Source organism: Xenia sp. Carnegie-2017, unplaced genomic scaffold, assembly GCF_021976095.1.
Source record: "Xenia sp. Carnegie-2017 unplaced genomic scaffold, XeniaSp_v1 HiC_scaffold_4, whole genome shotgun sequence".
In the NCBI taxonomy this organism is placed as follows: domain Eukaryota; kingdom Metazoa; phylum Cnidaria; class Anthozoa; order Malacalcyonacea; family Xeniidae; genus Xenia; species Xenia sp. Carnegie-2017.
In genome coordinates this window covers 4,516,966-4,533,854 of record NW_025813504.1, presented here as the reverse complement: position 1 = coordinate 4,533,854, position 16,889 = coordinate 4,516,966, and the positions used below count along the sequence as shown (strand labels likewise).

The following is a 16,889-nucleotide window of genomic DNA, read 5'->3' as shown; positions in this document are numbered from 1 at the left end:
AAATTTTTCCGTTTGCTTGGTATAGCTAATTGTGTTTCAATTTTTTGTCTTATTTTAATGGTTTAAGGTAAGCATAGAGTTGCAGAGAAAATTCGTTATGAAATTTGACGCAGCTATCTTGTGATTAGCATGATTTTATCACAAATAGTTTTTTCAAACTCAAACCGTCATGCACAAATTTTTTGAAAGAGTATTCACTGTGGATATATTGCCTATAAATCTATACACAAGCACTTAATTTTCGTCGAGTCTTCAACTTAGCATCTTTGTAGAACAAGTCCGCAATTGACCGAGGTAAGCAACTTTTTTTACATGTGCCTACTTTAGTCTAAAGTGTATCCGTCGCTTTGCTGCAATTTATCTCATAAAGTTATCATCACTGAAGTAATGTTTCTTATTGTTGTCAATATCTAATTTAAATGCTTTTCAATTGGTAAGAATCAATGGTATGGATGGAAATAATACGGTCTGTCAGTTAATCCCCGTTCTTAACTTTTTCATTGTATAAACTACAACATTGCAGTTAGACTACGTACAGGCTACTCACAAAACATATTATTGTCGTTTATGTGCTATAGGTGAGCTTTAATTTTTCCACATAATTATTCTTTTAAAAAAATTCTTGAAGCAGTGGTATTTTAAATACAAAGAAATTAATGAAGCATAATACTACATGATGTGTTTTGGAAAATGACAAGACTCAAGATATATTCTAAAATATACTTCAAGCTCAAGTATTTTGTTTACCGGACTAATACGCACGGGACTAACATGCACATATATATATAAGATAATTGTAAGTATATATGTGTATGTATGACTTTAAATACCATTCTATCTGAGGATGACTTTGAAATAAAGTCAAAAAATTTACATTTCACTTCTTGGCTTGTTTTGATTTATATTTTGCAATCTCAAGGTGTCTTGCTTTTTCGTGATTTGTTTTATACTATATTTTTATAAATTGTCGGCTGGTCATGGTTTTTTTGTTCGTCAGATTGCCAAATGGAGAAAGGATCATCTTTCATCAAGCCATATAGCAATAAAATTTCGCCCCAACCTCTGTAAATCTCATATAAAATACTTGCTTGAGCCTGTGAATCCGTTTGAAACATATAACGCATACTTTGTTTTGCCGATTTTTGAGGGTAGCCACGCTCATGCGGAGGAATGGATGGATGGAGTAATGAACGCATGTAGTAAATTCGGAAAACGTCATAATCCCGAACTCTTTCGTGTGCGCTCTACGCGCGTGAAACACACGACATTGCAATATTGCAAATGGAGTAAAACTCTCAGATTGCACACCTTAGTTTGGTAGATAAATACGCAGTTGTATTTATTCTGAGTATGCACACTCTGGTCACAGTGCTTAGGTAAGTAAAACATAAACACAAAGCAAATAAATGTGTTTTTAGACGAGTCTTAAATGCATTAAAGTAATCATCTCCATATGGTTTGACATGAAGTCATAACGACAATGCACCAACACTCATGCTGCATGTTAAACACAGTGTGCGCATTGTCTACCAAATGCTCCGTTCACTCTGGTCACAGAAAGCAAATTGATCAGGATTTTTTTGAAACTAACATTCAAATGACCAATTACTTAACCCATTCTGAATAAGGGCGTATATACAAAAATATTTTTTACATAAATTATGCATCGCACTGTGTTAGAAATGAATCATAAGTGTTTATCCATTTTCATAATGATTTCATGCTTATGCACATCGAGACGAAACGTAATGTATTTAAGAAGCATAGTACTAAAAATACTAGTACTTTTCTTTAAGTTTCAAACAATATTCGACGAAACGAAATTTAATTTACATGGTTTGTGATGGTAAAAAATCTTTTAGAGTCTTGGCTTGTTTTTAAACATTGTCAGTATAAACAAAGAAGAGGATTATACCACTATACCTACAGAAAGAGCGATTTTAGAAAATTACATTGTTTATGAAATATCCAGTCCTAATATAGAGATGAATGCATAATTCAGCATCCTTAATACACTGACAGAATTCAACAATTTTTAAATGCTGCCGACCTAAATTTTGTATGAGAATAAAAATTGGATTAATTGATATGCAAATAATTAAAATAGAAATTATTGGCCTAAATGAAGCTAATACTTAACAGTATTACTAACATATACACATTTACATGTAGTCAAAGTCAAAATAACTGTCATTGTTGCCATACTGTACCTTTTCCATCCACACCTATTATAGTACGTGATTGTGTTGAAGAGCAGTTAGCACGCTGACTGTCACGTAATATACCACCAAAAAGTAATGGAACAAACATTTCACAATCAGTCTAAAGAGTAGTTATTTAAGCATCAGAACATGTATACATTCCATAAGGCACCATGCACAGCATATAGCAGCATATCCTTCTTGAAAATGATTGATAGTTTTACTACAAAATACTACAGATTAAGTTACTTTAGAGTTAAGACATGGTTGTAAAAAATTGCCAGCATTTGATGAATACTAGAGCTTAACAAGCCAAATTCCAAATGTAAAAAGCAAAAATATTTCATCTGAAGAACTGACTTTTGAAAATAATCACCTAGAATTGCCTTCTAATAGACGACTTAATTTGTTTATGTTTTGCTGGCAGGCAAATTTTATAGGGATTCATCTGTGCCGCCAGAAAGAATTAAACTTACCTTCCATACTTCAACCAATTGGAAAACATTCCTCGTTCGATGAAGGGATTCCGCACACTCAAAACAGTAGAACTGTCCGTGACCGCAATCACGACATGTAATTTCGGCTTTTTTTGCTGGTATCCCATCTTCTAAAGCTTAGAACCTAAAAATTTTACGCAGAGTATGTCTTCACAGTCAAAGAGTATGGTTTTACCCTGCGATTGCCGCTCCTACTAAGCACCATCTTTTCTGTCTGTCTTACACTAACAGTGTCCAGAGATATTGAGGTCAGGAGAGACAAACATAGCCTTTAGATAGCACAGAAAGCAATCTAAATTGGCTATCTTCCGCGTTCTAAAATTTAGAACTCTGAGTAATACCCATTTAGAATGAGCGAAACGGGTGTGCTTTTCCGCAATAGACATATTATGGAAACCATTCTTCACGTGAGCACCCAGTACAATGTTTAATGATTTGTCAATTGAATCCTTCAGTTCTTCTACTTCGAGGCCAACAACTTTGCCGTGTTTGTAATTCTCGCGTTTGTTTTCTGAGTCCCCGACTCCAAAATAAATTGTTCCATTATTACCTGCATTTAGAAGTCCAGTTATAAATAGGCGAGCTATTTCCATCATTAGGCAAGGAAGTCGTTGGGGATTTACTTTTGTAAACAATTTGAACTCGATATTTTCATTTTCTACCACGCAAAACACCCTTCCCTCCTCATATTTGGGAGTGGCGGCTTCCTGTCCAAATGGTCTTCGAGTACCTGACATACAAATGAAAGAGGAGTTGAAAACAATGCAAATGTAGTTGCATACTGAGAGTTACTTTTAAAAATTGCTTCAAATAGCCGGATATCGCCGTTTAAGTATTATGAAAACGTTTGCAAAGTCTAGGAAATTTAAAAATATGAAGAGACCATAATTGTAAAATTATTCAGCACACATTATATTTACATCTCAAACTTTACAAAAAAATCAGTGTCTTGCTTGTAAATACATTTTGTAACAAAAAAACATTGTCATTTGTCAAAGTGCAAACTAACTATTTGCATGCTTCTTATAACGTTCGTAATTGATATACTAACAAAACTTTGGAACGTCAGTGCGTTCAGCATCACCAACAGCTGCATCGCAGAGAATTTTTTCAATTAGTGATTGCACCTCCTGCTTTTCACTAATTTCCTGTGGCAGACTTGTCTCTGGTGCTTTAGGAAGACGTTCTTCACTTTTAAATTTGACATTGACTAGGCAATCTATATAATAAAATGTTATGAGAAAAATGAAACAAATCACATATAATGCTTTCTTACAGTCATTGTTTATACACATCCTATTTCGCAAACCAGTGACAGGGATCTCGTTGGAGTCATTAAAAAACTGCCTCCCTTTCTTCGTAAAACCAAAGATTTTTCAGAATTTTAAGTGATTTCAGAAATTTGAAAATAGTTCAATGTAGAGGAATTCAGAAAAAATTTTGATTTCAAGAGCAGTTCTGGCACAAACGTGATTATAAATAATTCACGTTCTTTCAATGTGCTTATAATGTCGTATATTTACCCTTTGAATGTACCTTTGAAAACAAATAAAATGATTCATGGATTTTTTACACAAATTCTAGGAACTTCTAAAAGGTTTCCAACAAATTATTAAACATTGCATAGTACGCAAAAGTTCAGTTTGGCTTAAAAAAGGCTTTGTTTCCTCTCCACAACTAAATTTCCGCTACTGTTGCAAACATCATAACTTCACTTATATTTTTGTATTCTTTATCAAAAAGGTAGAATCTTTGAAGAAGTTATTTTTGTAAGGCTCTCAAATATTGTTTTTGAATAGACTACAGTTTATTTACACAAAATTATGTTGTAAAATAATCAGTTAAACTTTCTTATTGTTGCGAAACCATTTTTTACTGAATCTGCGAGCAGAACCAGAAGACATATGGATAACATTCTGTTAACAAGTAAATAATGGAAATGCATGTTACATGCTGCAAACCTAATTGCAAATTTCTACATAATTAAGAAATGAAAGGTTGCAATTACAGCAAGATTGTGATAAAAAGCGTACGCAGTCTTCATTTCAAATGCCTTGGATAAAAACAACAAATAAATAACCATAAATCCAAATCATCAATACGGGATGGTGACTGGTCTACAGCAAAAGATAAACCTCTAATCAGCCAAAAATTTGGTAGTTTGGCTTTTCTTTGTTTCATGTTGCTGTATTAGCAGTTAAGTGGATAGAGCTGTTTTCAAAAAAGCTGCCAAAAATGTTTGTTTTGTCAAAAGGTTACCTGCAGTTCTTTCCGCATTTCTTGTTTACCTTTATCTGTTGTTTCAACTTCCGTGAAAAAGATATCCTTTATTAAAAATAATAGGAACATATAAAAACTGTAATTGATCACTTCATTTCAACCGTTTAGCTACAGGGAGTGGGCAAAAAATTAAAAATTGCATGTTTACTTAAAGAACTAGTTTCACGGTAATGCTTGCACGCTTAGATATGCACAGCCACAGTCCTTTTGGGGGCACCCTAAACTGGCGGTACTTCTATGCATCGACGACATATCGACGTAGACCAGCGACATATCGACGGCAAAACGCGGTAGTCCAGGAAATAAAAAAGAAATGACAAGTATTGAATTAAATAAAGATGTATTCATAATTAATATAATTAGCCAGAAAACAGATTAGCTCGTTTGTACATCGATGTATGTACAAAAGCTAGTACGTGGGTCGCGTTGGTTTGTATAGCAGTTTGCACTACACCCTGTTCTTCATGATCAGGTTATTGAACTGGTGATCCGTAATAGTTTAAATCCTTTAGATCTTATTTAAATTCCGACATTTTGTGCAATATTTCTAAGCCCTTAATAACCGAGCGCAAGGTCTTTACGGAGAAATATCGAGCCCGTAGGTTGAGGATTGTACAAAAAGATAGAGATCTAATGTTTCTAAGTAAAGACTGAGAGAGCGAGGTTATTAAAAGGTTTATTATTTGGCATTATTTGGCCTGAAACGAAGCTTGCTTTCTTTCTCGTCCTTGCTGTTTTTTACGGGGTGGCTTTAACTTCCCTAGTTTTCGACCATAAAAAATAAGTTTAAAACAAATTGTATCGTCTGTATTCCAAGTGTTTTTTCTTCGAATCATATTCGTAAATGGTTTTAGTTTGGTTTATTTCGCGTTTTACGGTTTGCATTACGAAGTTTGTTTACATTTGATTTTCAAATTAGGCGTTTTGGACCGTGGTTTAATTACGGGAAAGTAATAGACCAGCAAAAATGTTCCGGAGCCATTCAAAGCGCGTCATTTAGCCAGAAGTCACGCTTGCAATATAATAAAGTTAATGAATTATGCAACACTATATTCGATAGTGGAATTTCATTAACAGAAGTAAACACAAGCCCGCAAAGCATTACCGTGATTATCATTCATTTAAAAATTAATGGTGTACGTGACCAGATAAAAAAGCTGAGGGACTTACAGTAAAAGAATATGAGTATAAAAAGACTGTAATTTTCCATAGACAACCTTTTATTTAGCGCAATAGTAACTAAAGACCACTAATAGCATTTCATCCGCAGAAGGCTACCATTTTCTTAAGTTATATTTTTTATTAATTGTACGTTTGAAGTTTTGGTTTTCAACATTATATTTTCATCTCCTTATTCCTTAACAGTATAAGACTTCATTTCTACATCATTTTTCTAAGAATGAAAAGCAAGGAGCCTATAACTATAATTCAACATGAGGGGGGAGACTACTATCTAACTCTTTATTTTTACTGTGCACTTTCCATTATAACTGTAAACATGAAAATAAAAGCATTTCTACATTTGTGTTGGTCTTTCTTTACAAAATGCTCACGATGCTTATCACTATCCCTTACGTTAAACTCGTTTTCCTTAAAGACAGGAAGCATTTCTTCTTTTTCGATTTCATTTAGTATACAACAGACTCGCTCATATCCTGTTTCTTGAACATGTGAATCCATAATTCGCTCTCTTCTATAGCGGTCCTTGTAAACGATAAAATATTCAATATCAGTTTATTTGAGAGAGTTTTTTATGATCATTGTTGCACATAATAATTATTGTTTTCAATAAGCTAACCACTAATAAAATGTGCAAATCGTCTGAAAAGGCAACGAACATTTGCCAAATTCATGTCGACAATCAACGCGACAGATAAAGAGTTTGACGAGTTCAATTCCATGTAAAAAATTTATGCATTCTAGCAACATGCAGAAAAGTTTGACAGCAAATCAAAAAAATTTTACCGACTACGGAGATCATATGTTAAAGAAAATATTCACAATATTTGCAGAAAAGGTGCAAGTACAATATAATGCAATGAAACGTTCACTGATATTATTTTATTAAAGATATTAAAAGAACTTTCGGCTGTTAGACTACCGCTAGCCTTTTTCTTTTTACAGCCCGTCGAAGACTGTAGTCGAAAAGCTAAAAGTTCGTTAGATAAATTTTTATATCAGTAATGTTCGATCGCATTATAAGTATGTGTATTGTTGCATGTTTTAAATAATCACTGATATTGAAAACAAATCTTGGCCTGTTTAAATTAATTCAATTAAAAGAACACATTACTTACATCCAGGTCAACCGTCGATGTGTATCGACGAGCTTGTACTTGATAATTATATGATAGAATGTTTTAATGCTTTTGTACACCGATCAAACATCTTCAAAGACAGTTGTGATGAAACCTGAAATTCGGTGAGAAACTCATGTTTGACTTACGCTGGACAGTTGGTGCAAATGCAGTAATGTTTTACATTTTAAACACAAGTGGCTTCATGATATTTACTAATAAAGTATAGTATATAAATCAGAGAATTCTAGATACGAAAACAAAATAGGTGATAACCACAATGTTAGAAATAGCTACGACATGTGGAATTTATGGCAATAAAATGAAGTAGACTTATAAAACTATTATTTAAACAATATACTATATAATTCATATTATTCAGATAAAACTTAATTACTAAAATCATCCTTACTGATGCTTACTAATTTATAAAAATAGCGGACCTTTGCCATTCATTGCCATAATTGGACGATAAGAATATTTTTGCGCTCTTGCTGTATATGCAATGCATGACATTACGCCTTCTTAAAACAGCACTTTCTGGGGACTTCGGCCTCAAAGAGTGTGAGATTTGCTGCACGTTATTGTGCATTATTTGCGCAGGTAAAACAGATAATTTCAAGGTAGTGGATGGCGAAAGTGACTGATGGCCCCACAAAACACGCTATGAATACACTTCCATTCATGCTTGATGTAAAGTCATATGTTTTGTAACGTGATGCGGTGATGTAAATGCTCGTCACGTTAAAAAACTAAGTTTTATTATAAATTTTCTTATTTGGTCATTTATTGTAAGAGCATGTGTATATAGTCCAGTAGATTTATGGTTGAACCTTGAACTAATTCCCACAAAAGCTCACTCTTCAAAAATATCTTTCTTTTCATGTACAGAACAACATATTAAAAGTCCCACATGATCTGAGGCCGGCAACTTCGTAAAATAATGTTTTCTGTGAAATTATGACATGAAAACGAGGCTATAAACAAGAATTACAAAATAACACTGCTTTGACCTAACGAATATCATATTTGATTATATAAATCTGCAGCGTGGCTATTAAAAATCATGTTAAGTCTTCAACGACCGAAAAAAAGGAATCCTTTAGGTGAAATGGAATCCTGTACCGTGAAATGTACCATGCCCGTCGATAGTTCGGAGATTATGGTCGAGGTTATCCAAACCATACTGTGTAAACTCACCATTATAATCCGGGATTGTAGTCCCTTGGCTTACGGCTGCATTTCGTTTGAATGAGAGGACTTCTTCATATGACGAACAGAAACCAGCATGATTAAGCGTGTCTATTAAAAAACGCGAGGCAAAGCTGTGATGGAGTAAAACACCCATTCCAATCTGTAAAGGTGCAAGCAAAGCATGATGACGAGTTGACTGCATAATCTCTTGACCAACAAAAGCTACTTTCCGAGAAGTGTCTTTTCCTGAAAACAGTTGATTAAGAAGAAGCTGAAGTGTTGGGGGTAAGAATTCAAGATTTTTGTCAATGTCACTGTCGATTAACGGATATATGTCGCTTGGTGTTTCAATACATTTTATGTCACTACGTAAAAGTTTTGCTGCTGCTCTTATAACATTCAGTTTCTCATCTTCAGGATTGGAATTTTCTTTCTGCTGCATGTGGAATTCCTCTAGTATAGACGTAGCAGTTCTTCTGAATGTCACAATACTTGGCATGCCTGGTTGATTTGTGATAATCACATTATCCCCAAAGTGCTCTAGAATCTTTTCTTTCATGTAGCGGTTGCTATATGTGGTACTATCAGTCGCGGACTCCGCCAAATACTCCTCCATCTTTTTTATTAAATCTAATACAGTAACTTGGTCATCAATGTTTTCTAAATATTGAGCTACCTTTAAAAATGCATCGTTGGCAGTGTTGTTGATTGGTCGTCCTGATTTGCGCTTTTTGAGCGGTGATTGGTCATTAAATGGTGCTGGAATTCTCATTTTTGTCCTGAAGTTTGTACTGCATAGATGATGATACATTGCGTCAGCTGCCGGTAGGTCATGCACACTTTGGATCCTTGATTTTACGGACTTGGCCCAGTCATCGCATCTCACTTTGCAAGCATTCAAGATAGTGTCTTGAATGTCCATAGCCTAACAGTGCAAACAACACGCCCCTTTTGCGCTCTTGTTCTTGATTAATTTCATTTCCGCAAAACAAGCAATCTCTTCTGAAATCGAACTGAACTGAACTTTGTGAGCGAAGGGTTCTTGGTACGGGATGACGCTCTTCCTTCTGACGTAGCGATTTAGAAATATATGATGGATTTGTGTATCGTTTCCTACATGCTATGTGAACGCTGTCACCTTTACGGACGTCAACTGTATCGCCTCTTTCTTTACTAGCTCGGTTTATACCATCTATTCCTTTAGATGTTAGAGCCACCCCGTTGTTCACAATTGATTCTTTACATATTGCACAGTACTGACGCAGAATTTGATCCATCCTATAATGATTCACAAGCAAAATAGTGTTCGACAACACAAAAAAGCCTGGTTTTATTTACTGGTTTATGCGATATTTTACAGCCCTAATGTATCTATGGCTTTGAACGCGGTATTATAATGCAAACATTGTATTTGGTAATTATAAATGTAAACATTGTATTTTGTAAATTGTAAAATGTAATAGCAATTAAATAATACATTCATAAACTCATTGTCTTCAAGTTATCTATTTTGCTTACCTTGAGGAGAACAAAGAAACGTCACATTTTGATGCCAATAATGAGCCAAAGCTTCAATTTGAAGTATTGAAAGGGAAGTCACATTAAATATAATAAATATCCATCTAAACACGTGCAAAATATACGTAAACAAACGTACTTCAAACACGCGTTTGTCTAAAAAACTACCAAGTCAGCGAAAATTAGTACCCAAAACAGCAAGATCAGCATTTTTGACGTAAATAAAGGACAAAATATTAATTAATTTACAAAATATCATTATCCACTTGTTTTTAATCTATAATATTTATATTTGTGCTTTACTAAGTGTTCTAAAAGGATAAAATCTAAAACATTAATTTTTGAGCCTCGTTTCCATGTCGCTCAGATTTTCAATCCAAATGCCTCAAATAAAACGTAATTTACACGATGTTGCCGTGCTAGGATTTTGTGGGACTTTCAATATGTTGTAAAGGGATATCAAATATACCAAAATCAGTTGGAATTTCTTTTGTGGAAATTTGTTCAAGGTTAGAGTGTTTTTGGTCGTAGATTGACTGGACTAATATTGGGCCTATAAGAACAGAAATAAGGCTTAAAAGTCGTATATGCTTTTGTCCGACAGATGGTGTCCACGTACTTCATTAGGACGCAGAACAATACAAGCATATCTTAATTGCAACTCGTCCGAAACATTGATGAAATAATTTCGAAAAATATTGAAAATTTTGGGAAACTTTTCAAGCATGCTGAACATGACTAGCTTTACTGTTGTTATTCACATCATATTATTCGTATCTATAAAACGCATACGGGTGTTCAGTTTATTGTGAAAGTATATTCTACACAGCTCTATGAGAGTATTGATGTTTAACCACATTAGGTATGATTATATATTTATGTCCTTTATCTCATCTGTTCTTTCTAGGTTTTCAAAATCATGCAAAAAGAAACTAGAACCGGATATTTGTTCTTTATCTTTTTGAGTTATTGTTTTTCTGGGGTGCAAAAAATGAGATTTCTATTAATTATAAGAATGGAATGTATTATAGCGTGTTCTCCCATGTAAGACTTCTTCAAGTAAGTATTATTAAAAATACACATTACGGAAAGCGTCGTAATGTTGATACATGTCATGCGCAGTAGGAGCCACGCCCAATGAGTCTAATAATGCTTCTACTAAAGTTTCAAAAGGTGTAATTATGCCTCCACAACTCCATTATCACTCTTTAACATCAAAGTTCTCACAGTCCTTGTCAAACGTGTCTGAAACTTAAAAAATTCGCTGCGTTATTAAATTAAAAACAAAGCTTTTTCACACTACAAAAAAAGCATCAAATTTATTAAAAGTCTGCCAAAAACCACTTAAAAACTGTGCAGTTTGACCATGAAGAAAAGTTAATGTTTTAATGTTATAGAAGAAGTGAGAGCTTGAAAGTAATCTAAGAATAACCACAACACTTGAAAATGCATTTAAGCTCTCAACAAATCCCTTGTTTTCAAGTTGTTCAAGGCAAACTCTGACATGGTAGTGTTCACAACAAATATCACCTACAATCGTCTACAATCAAGTAATTACACGAATCGAATTGAAGACTTTGCATAATCACATTTCTGTTTATAAAACAGTAGTGAAGTATCGTTAACAATAAAACCTCTGTTAGGATTTACTCATGAAGAGTTATTTTAAGAAAGACGTTGTGCGTGAACGGTATTGAAACAATATTTAAGGAAAATGATTTTTCTTAACAAATTTGTAACAAAAAACAAAATAATAGCTATGTTGCAAACAAATGTCTAATGAAAATCTACGTAAATGAATGAAAACAAATTTCCTTAAACCATTTGCGAATTTGGACTAAAATACACTAAGAATAAGAAATATGAACGTAAACACCAGTCTGAAAATTTTATTTCCATCTTAAATGATTACTACCTCATGAAAAATTACGAGGCCTTATTTTCATGGATGTAGATTTTAATGAATAGTAAAAGCCTTTCCATGCCTTCCAGTTAATACCATCAGCGTATGAAGAGTGTTTACCATGATGATAGATCCCGTTTAAATTAGAAACAAGACATTTATTATACCACCATGCGCCTTTATAAGTAACTGCACAATTTCTTGAAGAATATTTATCGTTGTCAGAGTCTTTAGTTGTAAAGGCCATTCCTCTGTGGTAACTTTTAAACGAATCACCAGCTGTTCCTAAGAAGTCGTTAAAACACAATATTATTTGTTGTTTAAGTACCCATGAATGAAGTTTGAGCGACTAAGTTGTGCTGGTAAATAAGTAAAATCTAAATAGAAATTCCAATGCATAAGACTTTTGTTTATGAAATCTCAAACACAATATATCTTTACACTATGTTAATAATTTACTAGTCATATAACTGCTATCTACTCCATGTGAAGTTTGGAAACATCAGTACCAAAAATTGCTTGAACAAAATATGAATAATACTATAGGAATATTATATTTATGTTTTAGCTTAAAAAGAAACAAAATGTACGACTTTGAAGAACAAACAAAATCACATATTGTTTTCAACACTTCATAACAACACTGTTGAATTGCTTTTTGTTTCCTGCCTTGTCAGTTTGAATCATGGTTTTACAGTGATAACAAAAAGTCAAATGAAGATTATATTTTACAGAAGCTTGTAAAGCAAAGATCATGTTATTAGTTCATTGTAGATAATTTCATTCAAGTTAACTTACTTGAAATTATTCGCCTACGTTATCCTACAAAAGTGTTACCTCGTTGAAAGGCACCAAGGAATACCAAAGTTTAAGTTTGTTTTCAAGAATAAGGCAACGTTGGGATTAATGAAGGAATTATAGAATTTGTTCCCTCATAAAACAGCATTGTAACAACTGGCACAATTGGCTTGGATCTGATCTTATTTAGCTTTATGTTAAAAACACCATTTAAGAAGCTACTTAAAAGTAGAGTTGTATGTAAAATCACATGTCCGCCATATAGTTTGTGCTATGCTGGCCAAAAAAGTCGTCATTTACTTAACTGTAATAAAGAGCAGTAAAGCAAGACAAGTCCGGGGAAATCACTTTAGTTTATGTAATGACAGTCTTAAGATGGAAAATGTATGTTAATTAGCGAGTTTGTCAAGATCTACAAAACACTTAAAGGCCAGTTTCCATTTCGGTCGCTTTGCCCGGACGTGCAGGGCAAACACGTTTTAGCATGCGCTATAAACTACGTCATTGGCTTCTCTCGGATTTCATGGACGCTAGCGCACACGCTTTGAGATTTGAAAAATTTCGACTTTCTTATCGTGCACGCAATGGAACAAGTGAATAAAATCAACCACTCACCAATAGTTAAGACGCTTAAACGAAAGCTGGCTGATATAGTTATAAAGCATCACCAGTGACCAGGTATCTCAGAGTTATTTTGGTTTTTGAATAAAATACCCATTGTTATGTAATTGCTTTACCTTAGAATATTTATATAGCGAATATGAAACTTAAAGCATAATAAAACGTGTTGTACTCAACCCAACAATAGATCATCATCTCGTCGACAGACATTGTTTCAATGCAAATGCCGTCATTAGTCAACCCTTTAATTACTTCTCAATTTTTATTCTTTCAAATTTTTGTTGGTTTCCGTGTTGTTGCCTTACGACAACGCTGTATGGGAGAGGAAGGGTTCAGTAAAAAAGATATCTTGATATCTTTTCTTAATTAAGCCTGTACTGGGTGATTGAAGTAGATCGTGATTGATTTTGAGTTTAAACATGGTAAAATAACTCCTCGATTTCCATCCTAAACAAGCCTATAGCATGTTTTCGAAATACCAAGTTAAGGGAATAATTGGATTATAATAATTACACACTATGCCAATTGTGTCAATTCATTATGAAGAAGACCAGTTCGTTTATATGTATATACTAATAATTGCATATTTAATATTGCACTAATATGATGAAAAACAGACACAAAAATTTATGTAGACGTGTTAGCAGTCATTTTGCCCTTTCTACTCTTAAATAATCAGCTACACTTCGCATTCAATTCATAGCCACATACGTTAAAAATTATACGCGGAACAAAATTATCGTGATTGATTGACTACAAGACACAATTCCAGCTAACTAAACAAGGGTTGTTTGAAATAGTCAATAATTTTCTGCCAAAAAAAACAAAGACAAAGACGTCTGGAAAAACTGCTTGTGTTAGCTTCTGCTGATGAACATGATTGATTTTTTAAATCAGCATGAATTAGGTAGCCACAAGTAAGTTGCTGCTATTAGGGCAACCGTAAAATTGGTCTTTTTTGGTCTTGTTTATACGATTCGATCGAAAATAATTTTGGTCATTAAAGAACCGTCAAATTTATGTTTTCCTTTCGTTTGATGGCGTCCAGCTTGTAGGCAGAAAGAAGAAATTACTATGGTGATTCCTGTTACTTCAGCATTCAGAAGAGTGCATGATATAATATCAGCAACTAGAGAAAACATTTAGCTACAAATCTAGCAATGCTCGGCATACGTTGGATTACGCTGAATGTGATTGTCGTCTCGTCTTGCCCTCGGTCATGTTTATGTTTGAGTTCAAGTTGTATTGTTCAGTTTCCTTTTTAAAAGGAGAAAACGCAGCAAATCGAAGCGGGGAATTTTTAGAAAAGCCAAAAGCCAAAACCAAAAACCCAACAAATTAAATCTTATGCATTGAATCTTTTCTCTATGAAGAGGCTTGGTGTGTTTTAAGAATCAGCTAAAATTTACCTGTACATAATGGCAAATACAACAGAACTAACCAGCATAGAAAAGAAGCTAGAACAGGCCATTTTCCAAAGACGTCAATTCGTTGCAAAATAACATTACCTCGCAACAAACACTTTCAATGTTACGCTAAACACTGATCTGCTATTATGACTTTATCATAATGTCATGTTCTTCTTTATGTAGCTCTCTTAGTTATCATGAGTTTTGCTGAAGCGGATGTACATGTAAGATTAAACAATTCTGTTTTTGAAAAAGGGAGATAACAGAAAACAAGATATTAATCAGTTTTCTATCATGTTTTGTGCAATGTTTTACAAAGCGATCATCAGCATAAAGTTAGCAACAGTTTCAATGAAGGAAAGGTTTGTACTAAAGGGCAGAGCCACAGAGAATTGTATTTTTCGTTATGGTAATTACCTAGAAATAAAGGTTTATAAGTATTTATATGACATAAGACATTTGCACGTGAGAAAAGCAAAACACGAAGTAAAACTCAATGTCCTAGTGTTTTTTCACTCAACTTTATACTTTTCTACATAGCTTTTGGAATTGTAAAAAATGTTTACTGCATTTTTCTCAACTAGATCAAAACTCTCATTGGTGTTTTCTTCGGTATATATTTTTGACATATTAATAAAATTATGTCGTGTGGAATGTTTTACATTATGACCAAAAACGTTTCTGAGCCAATCAATCCCAAAAAAACAAAACCAAAAACGAAAAAACGTTTTTGCAAATCCTAACCAGAAAGCTCTCAATCATATGCATGCCGCAAAAAATACAAGGCATTCTTTATACAATGGAAAATCTAATGTATTCTAAAAACAATTTATGGTTCAGTAACTGTACACTGTGCACATTACAAATACAAAAGCAACAAACAGTATGGAAAAATACGAAAAAAGAGCAGGCCATCTTTCCAGAAAGAATTTGTTGCAATATAATTATAACCTCAGTACAAGCACTTTTAGTGTTACGCCAAACACTTTTTTGCACTTATTATATTGTCATAATCGAATATTTCTATTAGTGTAGCTCTCTTACCCATCATAAATTTAGCTGAAACGGATGTTGACATAAGATTTAGACTACATCATACTAGAAAATATTTAATAAATATTTCATCATTTTATGAGCAAAATATTACACGCCACCATCAGTATGAAGTGATAGAATAAACAAAGGTGAGGTCTATACTAAAGGCAAATGATTGTATATATTTTTTGGTAACAACTAAGGAAGATATATTTATAAAATATTTATTGCATGCATGCATGGCATAAGACATTTTTACTTGAGAAAAGCAACACACGTATTTGATTACTTTTCGAAATGCTTGAATATTGAAACGCGTAATTTACATGGTAAAACTCGGTTCTCAATGCTATTTGTCCACGTCATCCATAGATTTTTAATTTGCTTCAAGAATTGTAAAAAACCTTTACGGCATATATTGTTGTGTAGTTGTGTAAAAATAACTGCTGTGTCATTAGGTTTATAAATATTTCTGGGCCAGTGAAAGTGCGCTATTTACTTCGAAAGCGACGTTTGCTATTTGATCCATAACCACACTTGATTTCAATGGAAACTACTAAAGACTATCAACTCTAAACAACTTACTATCAACTCTAAACAACTTCATCACGATGTTATCTTGGGAATCTTTCTATAATGGTGGAAAAGAAAAGTTCAAATTTCTTACAAATTTTTGGGATGTCGTAATGGCTGGTTCTGTGAAACTTTAGCTGGCGTTGTCCGCTCTTATGACCTCTGCACAAATAACATCAGGCAGTTTCGAATGTCTTGCAGTTGTTGATTGTCCCAGTGCATTAAAATCAAGAGCAAATTCATCATGGTCACCAGAACATTTGAAATTTCCCAAAATTTGCTTAAACTTTTACCAGTCTCAAAATACAAGCTTTGTCAAAAGAACGGAAGTCATTTCAGATAATAACATAAACACTGTATACCAAAACTTTGTTAATTCAGAATGCAATCATGACTCTCTTACTGCTTTATGGGCAGTTTTATTCATTGAAGCATTCATCCTGTTGGTCTTGGACGGTCTCTGGCTGAAAATTCCTTTTACTTCGTCAAGAATTGAAACATTTGTAGATGTAATGATTGAATGTTTTAATTGCCAATGTCGTGATAATAATATCACTCGTATA

The 16,889-nt window shown here is 33.6% G+C and overlaps 1 long non-coding RNA gene across 1 annotated transcript; it reads right to left on the bottom strand.

The window, feature by feature from the left end:
- Positions 1–14,341: 14,341 nt before the first annotated feature.
- Positions 14,342–14,756, bottom strand: LOC124455671. The gene is made up of 2 exons (XR_006951980.1): positions 14,719–14,756; positions 14,342–14,438 (listed from the first exon to the last, which is right to left on the bottom strand). It is a non-coding gene; the product is annotated as an uncharacterized LOC124455671 (long non-coding RNA).
- Positions 14,757–16,889: the final 2,133 nt, after the last annotated feature.